Below are 9,032 nucleotides of genomic sequence, written 5' to 3'. Positions count from 1 at the left end.
AAATTTCTGTCAAGATTTCCACAGTGCTTTAGAGGAGCTGCACCTTGGAATTTGTGTTGGCGGAATTCCGAACATGCGGGCTGCCTTCCTAGCACTTGTCCCAATGCATGCGCAGACATTCTCCTACGACTGCCTAAGGTCTTGTCTTACAGTGGAAAGGGATCCCGCCTCCAAAATGCGGCGGCTCAGTGACTACCCGAGTGAAACAACTAACCGCCCTCAAGACTGTGTTCTGCGAGTTCAGCAAGCTGCTCCCGGCGCGCAGGTGCACGCGTCCAAGCGCAGGAAGAAAGCAGAATGGAACTCCGCTACTAATTCGAAGGAACAAAATTTCAAAAGGGGCCACCGCTCCTTCCAATAGCTTCAGCTATTAAAACCAAATAGGCAAACAAAAGCAGAAGAAACCGGCAAAACAATTCCACACAAAACTATCACAAGACTCAGGTTGTGTGCACGCAGTACAACTGCATATAATCTCCAGCTCCTGAAGAAATGTTATCCTGTTATGCACAAGAGCAAAAACATAGCCAAAGGAAATAATTTTTAAGGGAATGTAAAACCAGCACTTGTGAAATAGAGATGAGACCTCCCATCCTTTAATGAATTAGCCGTTCTTGCAGGTTGAGTGATAACCCATGTCCCTCTGGGTAGTCAATTCTTGGTTTAGGGCTATTCTAAAAATATATATATATAAACCCAAAAAGCAGGAAGAAAGAATTGCGAATATAAGAAATTAGAATTGAAGCAATAAAAGGATTCAAACAGATAAATATATTTTAATGTACTTATTGTATGAAAAACATTTATATTAGTACCTCTTTCAACGTAATTTGTTTAATTAGTTTTATGGAACTCTATGGAGAGCCGGGTGCTGTGCAAGGTGCTGGAGACAAAGGCACAAGCCCTGTCCTTGTGGAAATGACTATCTACAAGGAAGGAAGCTCTATAAACATAAACATAAAACAAAGCCCACCCAGAGACAGGTTGGAGGAAGTGCTTATAACTGGGAGTCTAATGCCACAGATGATATGGAAAGCTAAAATACAAATAGCAATGGAAATTTTTAGTTTGCACAAGAATTGATAATGCTACTCTGCAGAACAAGCTGGTCCATGGTTATCCACATACAAAGTGCACAGTAAGAGTGCAGTATACAGTCTCCAAATATAAAAGAGGGAGTGGTTTATCTTGGCCAGCAGTAAGAGATTAAAGTATAAATAGTAAGATAAAAAGTTAAGTTCCATAATGGACTTAGGATTATGGCTCAGACAAGCCTCCATTTGTTTACTTTTAGGGGGATGTGCCAACAATGGTGTACGAACATGAAAAACCAACAAGGACATTCATTGCCAGTGAGCATGGGAGCTTCCAAGGGGGCTTTGATCTTTGATACGTTGGTGATCATTGGTTGTCATGCAGGATAGAGGTGTTGAGCCCATGTACAGAACCTGTTTGTATGAGTTAAAAAGAATTTGCTTGGGACCTCATGGCCACTGAAAGTCATTTTATGGATTTCTCAAAACACGAAAATAGAGCTGACAATTTCTTCTCTCTCCCTTTAATTAGTTATGAAGTAATTAGAGGTTTCTAAAACTTCTGTCGATTTAGCACCCCATGGCATATGGAATGGAAACTTATGCACCCTCTCACACAAAGATGAGCCTAGATACAAAACATGTCACCAAGCAAACCATTCTGGCAAATTCACAAAATCTTTGAAGATTCTGTGACCCAGAGTAAAAATTTTCCGTATTTGGGTTTCCACTTTATATCGTGTAGCCTAATTGTAGCTACTAAGAAATGAAATCACTCAAGTAAAATTAGCATAAAGAAACATTCTCTTCAAATTCAGGCTGCATAATTCATTAGCCTTAATACTGTAAATTAGGAGGCAAAGGTGCAACCACACCTGAAGCTGAGATTCTAGTCAAACCAGTTATGAGCGTTTCTCTCATGAAGTGGTTATGGGATTGAATTCCTAATGATGCAGTTTCGGGAGCCCAGAGTTAGGTCAGACCCAGTGGATGAAAGCAGGCTCATTTTTAAGCACACGGCAATAGGAGTCTCCACTGCAACTTCTCCTCAACCTTTATTTGAAGTTCCCCATGAGAGAAATTATATTTGAATTATATTTTCTTTGTTTCCATTGAGAAAGGAAACGTAAAAGTATTTCCACGTAATAGTACTTCTCTTAAAACTCAATGTGTATTTTAAAGCTTATTCAAATTAAACTTTTTTTCTAGGCTTTTCTTGATGCAGTTATTCAATTGGAGGGAACATCTGGTATATCCAAATCTCGATTTCTTGGTTTCACTATCTTCATTTAAGAGTACTTCCACTATTCCATACTTGCCAAATACTGCTTCAAGGACTTTCTCCTTTGTTTCTATACTAAGGCCACCAATAAAGAGCTTTCCTGGGCAATCTGTTTCAATCACATTTCCCCCCCTGGTGCTATGCTTTACCCAGAAATTATAAAAGTGCTATGCTACCCCTAAATTCTTGCTTCTAGAAGATTAAGAAATGGAGAAAAAAAATCGAGGAATTGATGGAAGTAAAAAGAGAAACAGATAAAACCACAATAGTAGTGAGATATTTTTGCACAATATGCCTGTCTGAAAACCTAATAAAAAACGCAAATAGAAAAAAAATCACAAAACAAGGTGATATACATAGAGAGAACAATGCACATATCAACTTTAGGATTCAAACTTTTTTCAAGTATACATGGAATTGTCTCAAACTTGACGTTTTACTAGACCACAAAGCAATGCTCTAAAAATATAATAGGTTAAATACATACTATAACTTCACACAATAAAATTATGCTAGAAATATATATATGAAAGTTAAGTTGTATTTGTTTTAAAAATAATAAATATGCTTCAGTTATGGTTCAAAGAACAAATCACAATTGAAATTGGAAACTTTTTAAATAAATGACAATAAAAATTGTACATATAAAGAGGTATTGTTCAGTGGGATGTGTACTTAGGGGGCTCCCCTTAAATACATATACAAATAAATGCTGGTTGCACTGTAGTGCTGACGGCTTCCTCCTTCCGTCCTCGGAATGGGCAGCCCTCCCTCATGCTGAGCTGCTAAGACGCTCCTCTTGGAGAGCTCACAGGAGCTTGAACCAGCCACCAGTCCTCTGACTATCACCAGAGAGTTAATGATTGGTGGCCTTAATACAGAAACAAACAAGAAAGCCCTTGAAGCAGTATGGCAAATATGGAATAGTAGAAGCAGTCTTGATGAAAGATAGTGAAACCAAGAAATCAAGAGGATTTGCTTTTGTCACCTTTGAAAACCCAGCAGATCCCAAAGATGCAGCCAGAGACATGAATGGAAAGTCTTTTGATGGAAAAAGCCATAACATAGAATAGGCCACTGAACCATCTTTTGAAAGTCGTAGACAAGGGCTACCTCCACCTCCAAGAAGCAGAGGCCCACCAAGAGGTCTTAGAGGTGGAAAAGGAGGAAGTGGAGGAACCAGGAACCCCCACCTCTTGTGGAGGGCTCATGGATGATGATGGGTATTCTACTAATTTTAACATGAGTTCTTCCAGGAGACCACTTTCAGTAAAAAGAGCACGACCACCATGAAGTGGGAGTCCTCTTCCTAAAAGTTCTGCCCATATAGGAGCAGTTTGAAGCAGCAGTGGAATGGGAGGAAGAGCTCTTGTATCATGTGGGAGAGACATTACGGAGGCCTATCTCAAAGGAAACCCCTGCCCTCTTATAGAGATGTTTATCTGTCCCCAAGAGATAGTGGATATTCCACTAAAGGTGAATGAAGAGGTGAATCCTTCTGCCTATACAAACAAGCTAGCTATTCAAGCTGAGATTACCCAAATTCAAGCTGAGATTACCAGATTCTTGTGATACAAGACATAATGCATCACCACCAAGAGATTATATTCAACACGATTATGGTCATTCCAGCTCACCTGATAGCCACCCATCAAGAGGCTACAGTGATAAGATAGCTGTGGTCGTGATCGTGACTATTCAGATCATCCAAGTGGAGGTTCCTATAGAGATTCATGCAAGTGTTATGGTAACTCACATACTGCCCTACCTACACGAGGGCCCCCATCATCCTGTGGTGGAAGCAGTCACTCTGATGAGTATAGCAGCTCACATGTTGGACGTGGTGGAAGTCGAGAGTTACTCAAGCAGCCAAAGTGATCTCTACTCAAGTGGTCGTGATTGGGTTGGCAGACAAGAAAGAGGGCTTCTCCCTTCTATGGAAAGAGGGTACTCTTCTCCCTGTGATTCCTACAGCAGTTCAAGCTGTGGAGCACCAAGAAGTGGTGGCCATGGAGGAAGCTGATTTGATAGAGGAGGAAACAGAAGCAGATGTTAAAAACAAACAAGTTTGGACCAAAATCCCTGTTCAAAGAAACAAAAAGTGGAAGCTATTCTGTCATAACTGCCCAAGGATTACTAGAAGGAAAAACTGTGTTACCTTTTAAAAATTTCCTGTTAAAGTTCCCCCTCCACAATTTTTATGTTATTTTGAGAACAAAAAAAGTTTAATCTTATTTGATTTTTATGATTTTATGACATTCCTTTCAACAAGGAAATGTTAAATGTGTTAAGACATGACTTGTGTACTAGTGTTCTGATTCTCCAAGTGTCCCTAAAGGTCACCTCCTTTTCTGATTTTCCCCAGTAAAAAAGGCAAACAATTCTAAGATCTTCCACAAACATCTATCCAGCTAAAATGAAGAGGTGAATCCTTCTGCCTATACAAACAAGCTATTTTGTGGGAGTATGCTACTCTTAGGATTTCAGAGTGTCTTCAAACTGTTCTTCAGAGTGTCTTCAGAGTGTTCTCAGTATGAAAAATATGAGATCAGAGGCTTACATAAGGAAAGTGCCATTCACCCATTAAATCCAAAAAAGCTAATGGATAACACTAGCAGTATTTTGCCTTCCAGACATTTCCTTGGGAATCTCCAAGAACCTCCCCTTTTCTCCCTCCCCCAATAAGACCATTTAAATGTATGTTAAGCAACTACAGAATACTAAATAAAAGTTTGGCCAAAACAAAAAGCAAAAAAAAAAAGAGTAATAATCTAAGCATTCATTCCATGAAATTCAGAATCAACCACTAATTAATTTCTGAAGAAATTTTAGGGAAGGAAATAACAAAGCAAAGAGCAAATAATTAATACAATTAAATATTAATACAAATATATATAACATAAATTTGATCTTTTTAACCATTATAAGTGCACAGTTCAGTGGCATTAAGTACATTCACCATTGTTAAGCAATCATCAACACCACCAACCTACAGAATCTTTTTCATCTTCTCCAACTGAAACTCTGTATCCATTAATCAATAACTCCCAATTCCCCCATCTACGCAGACCCTGGAAACCATTCTACTTTCTGTCTCTATGAAGTTACTTCTAGGTATCTTAAATAAGCAGAATAATACAATTTTGTCATTTTGTGACTGGTATATTTCACTTAGCATGTCTTCAAGGTTTATCCATGTTGTAGTATGCATCAGCCTTTTTAAGGCTGAATAATATTTCATTCTATGTATATTATCACATTTTGCTTATCCATCATCCATTGATGGAAACATGCGTTACTTCTACATTTTGGCTATTGTAAGTAATCTGCTTTGAACGTGGGTGTACAAATATCTGTTCAAATATCTGCTTTCAATTATTTTGGGTATACCCAGAAATGGAATTGCTGGATCATATAGTAATCTTACTTTTTATTTTTTCCAGCTTTTTGAGATAACATTTAATGTTTAAGTTTAAGGTATATTATGCAATAATTTGACATGTGTATATACTGCAAAATGATTACCACAATAAGGTTGGTTAACACATTCATCACTTCACATAGATGCAATATTCTTATATGTAAGAGAATATTTAAGATCTACTTTATTAGAAACTTTCAAATATACAATACAGTAATGTTAACTATAGTCACGATGCTGTACATTACATACTGTAGATTTATTCATCTTCTAACTGTAAGTTTATACACTTTGACCATCTTCACTCATTTCCCCCAACCCCGACATGTTTAATTTTTGAGGAATTGCTATACTACTTTCTATAGCTGCTACACCATTTTACCCTTCTACCATCAATGCATAAAACTCCCAATTTCTATTCATCCTCTCCAACACTTACTTTCTGCAAAAAATGTTAATCTCTTAATAAAACTGATAATAGAGTAATAAAATTGACAATATCATGGAAAACAACAAAAATAAATGTCACAAGTAATATCAATCGTAGAAAAAACACTTTTACAACTCCAGCATATATCAAAAGTGAAAAAAAGTAAAACTGTCATAAATTTTCAAAATTAAAATAATGTAAACTATATTAAAAATAAAATTTCCCAAATTAAAATAGATTGATATAAAGTCTTAATGATCCTGTAATATACAAAACTGAACCTTTAATTTAAATAAATATTCACAATAAAAATTTAAGCCTAAACCAGTATAATTCTATCAAATGTTTAAGGATGATAATCACTATTATTAAAGAAGTAGAAAAGGGCTCAGAAAATTATTTTATGAGGCCAAACTAACCATGATATGAATATAAAATAAGGATATTTCATGAACTTACATGCAACACCTTTAAAAGTACTAGCAAAACAAATCCAGTAATGCATAAAAGAGATAATAGGCTTTAGTGTATTTGGGTTTATCTCAGAAATGCAATGTGATTTAATATAAAAAAATCCAAAAAAATAAATCCTTCAATTTATAATATTAATAAGTAACAGAGTAATTATATGATAATCTCAATACATGTGTAGAAATTTCCTGTAGAATAGTTTCTACTCATGATATTTTTAACTTTTGAAAATTATTTGTTTTTAATAATTACAGATATATGGCAAATTGCAAAAGTGGTACAGAGACCATGTATCTTTTGTCCAATTTCTCCTATAGGTTACTTCTTTATACCACCAAAGTACAATACCAAAAGCTGGAAATTAACATTAGTACAGTGTACTAAAAGTCTTTTGACATGTATAGATTTTTATATAAACTATGAGATTTTATTACATATGTACTGAAGGACATTTGGTTGTGTCCAATTTCTTTGTTATTACAAATAAAGCTGCTATGATTATTCATATATCATCTTTTGTGTAAACATAAGTTTTCATTTCTCTGGGATAAATGCTGAAGAGTACAGTTGCTGACTAATAAGAAACTGCCAAACTATTTCCAGAGTGACTGTGCAATTTTACATTCTCATTAACATAAAAATTGATTGTATGATTTTCTATAAAGCAACAACACACAATAAGAAAATTCAAATAAATATGCTATTAAGTGTCATATTAAATGTCAAATTCCTAGAAAGAAGTCTACATTGTAAAAATGTTAATTCTACATCAAATTGATCCATGCATTTTTAGTAATTATACCATCAGCTTGTTTTGGAGATTGGTGATATGACTAAAATATAATATTAAGGTGAAAAGGACCACATTAGCCTAAGTTATATTTTAAAAGGCAAGCAAAATTAGACAAATTTGCCAAATACTAAAGACATAAGGACAGAATAATTAGGAAAACATAACACTGTCCCAGGAGAGACAATGGTATTAAATAGAATTCAGACTTACACTTCCACATTTGATACTCTATTTTATGAGCAAGGAAATATTACAGAAATAGAAAGAATAGTCTTTGCATAAATTGTGAATATCTGTAAGGAAGAAATGATCAAATGACTATCCACAAGGAAGAAAATTTAAATCTATTCCTTTCATATTATACACCAAACCAATTCCAAGTATATCTGAATATAAAATTTAAATAAATTGATAGATAAATAAGGCAAAGAAGATTCTAGAATACAACATAGGGGGTTATTTTCATGACTCTGAACTAGGGAAATATTTTTTAAGCTTGACTTTAAAAGTACTAGCCATAAAGGGCAATCCTTTCCATCTAGATTATCAAATTCTTCAGTCATGAGAATTTTTCTTTCATTTCTTTATAGAATTCCTCTCCACCTTTTTTATTGTCTCTTTCTGGAACTGCCAGAAATCAGATGATACTGAATCTCCTGAAGTGTTGTTCAATTTTCTTTCATTACTGTTTTCTAACTTTGATGTTTTTCTACTGTTTTCTTTAGAGTTGTTCTAAACTATCTTCCAAATCCATTAGTCCTTTTCTCTGCTCTCATATTCTTTATTTCCAGTAAATTTTGACATCTTCATTATCATTTTTTAAAAAGTATCTTAAGTTCCTATTCCCATATGAGATTGAGTAAGCACACTTTACTCTTTCTCTCCCACTGAATACAAATATATCATGGAAAGAATTGATGAAGCAACTGTTAGAAGATGATTAAAATAAAATATCAGCAAACATATGAGAAAAGAACACCAGCATTACCCTCTCTATTCTCCTAATTGATCTGTAGATTAAATCCAATTGTTATCAAAATCCCAGCAGGACTTTTCTATAGATAGAGAAGAGCTTATTCTAAAACTTATATGAATAGGCAAAAGAACTAAAATAGCTAAAGCGATTTTGAAATAAAATTAAATGAGAGAGATCACATTATCAGATATTAAGACTTACTATAAATTTCAGTAATCAGGATAGCAAGATATTGGCAAACGGTTAGGCATGTAGATAAAACAGAAGAAGGGGTCCAGAAATAAACTTACACAAATACGGTCAGGTGATTTTTGGCAAAGGTGAAAAGAAAATCAATGAAGAAATGATAGTCTTTTAACAAATGATAGTGTAGCAATGGGATATTCATATGCAAAGAAAGGAAGAAAGAGAGAAATCTTAATGTAAATCTAAATTTCACCAAAAGAACTCAAAATTGATCATAGACGTAAATGTAAACATAAATCTTTTAGAGGAAAGCATAGGAGGAAATCAACATGACTTTGGGTTTGGGGATGAGTTCTTAGATGTAACTTTCCATAGGAGTAAAAATAGTAAAAAATGGACTTCATCAAAATTTAAAATATTTGCTTTGTAAAAGACACAG

At 34.8% G+C, this 9,032-nt stretch overlaps 1 pseudogene; it reads left to right on the top strand.

Annotated features, from left to right (window-relative positions):
• Window positions 1–1,322: 1,322 nt before the first annotated feature.
• Window positions 1,323–4,339, top strand: LOC140846730 (uncharacterized; annotated as a pseudogene).
• Window positions 4,340–9,032: the final 4,693 nt, after the last annotated feature.

Source organism: Manis javanica, chromosome 16, assembly GCF_040802235.1.
Source record: "Manis javanica isolate MJ-LG chromosome 16, MJ_LKY, whole genome shotgun sequence".
NCBI lineage: Eukaryota > Metazoa > Chordata > Mammalia > Pholidota > Manidae > Manis > Manis javanica.
Note: the sequence above shows the minus strand (reverse complement) of the source record. Positions and strands in the feature narration are given on the sequence as shown.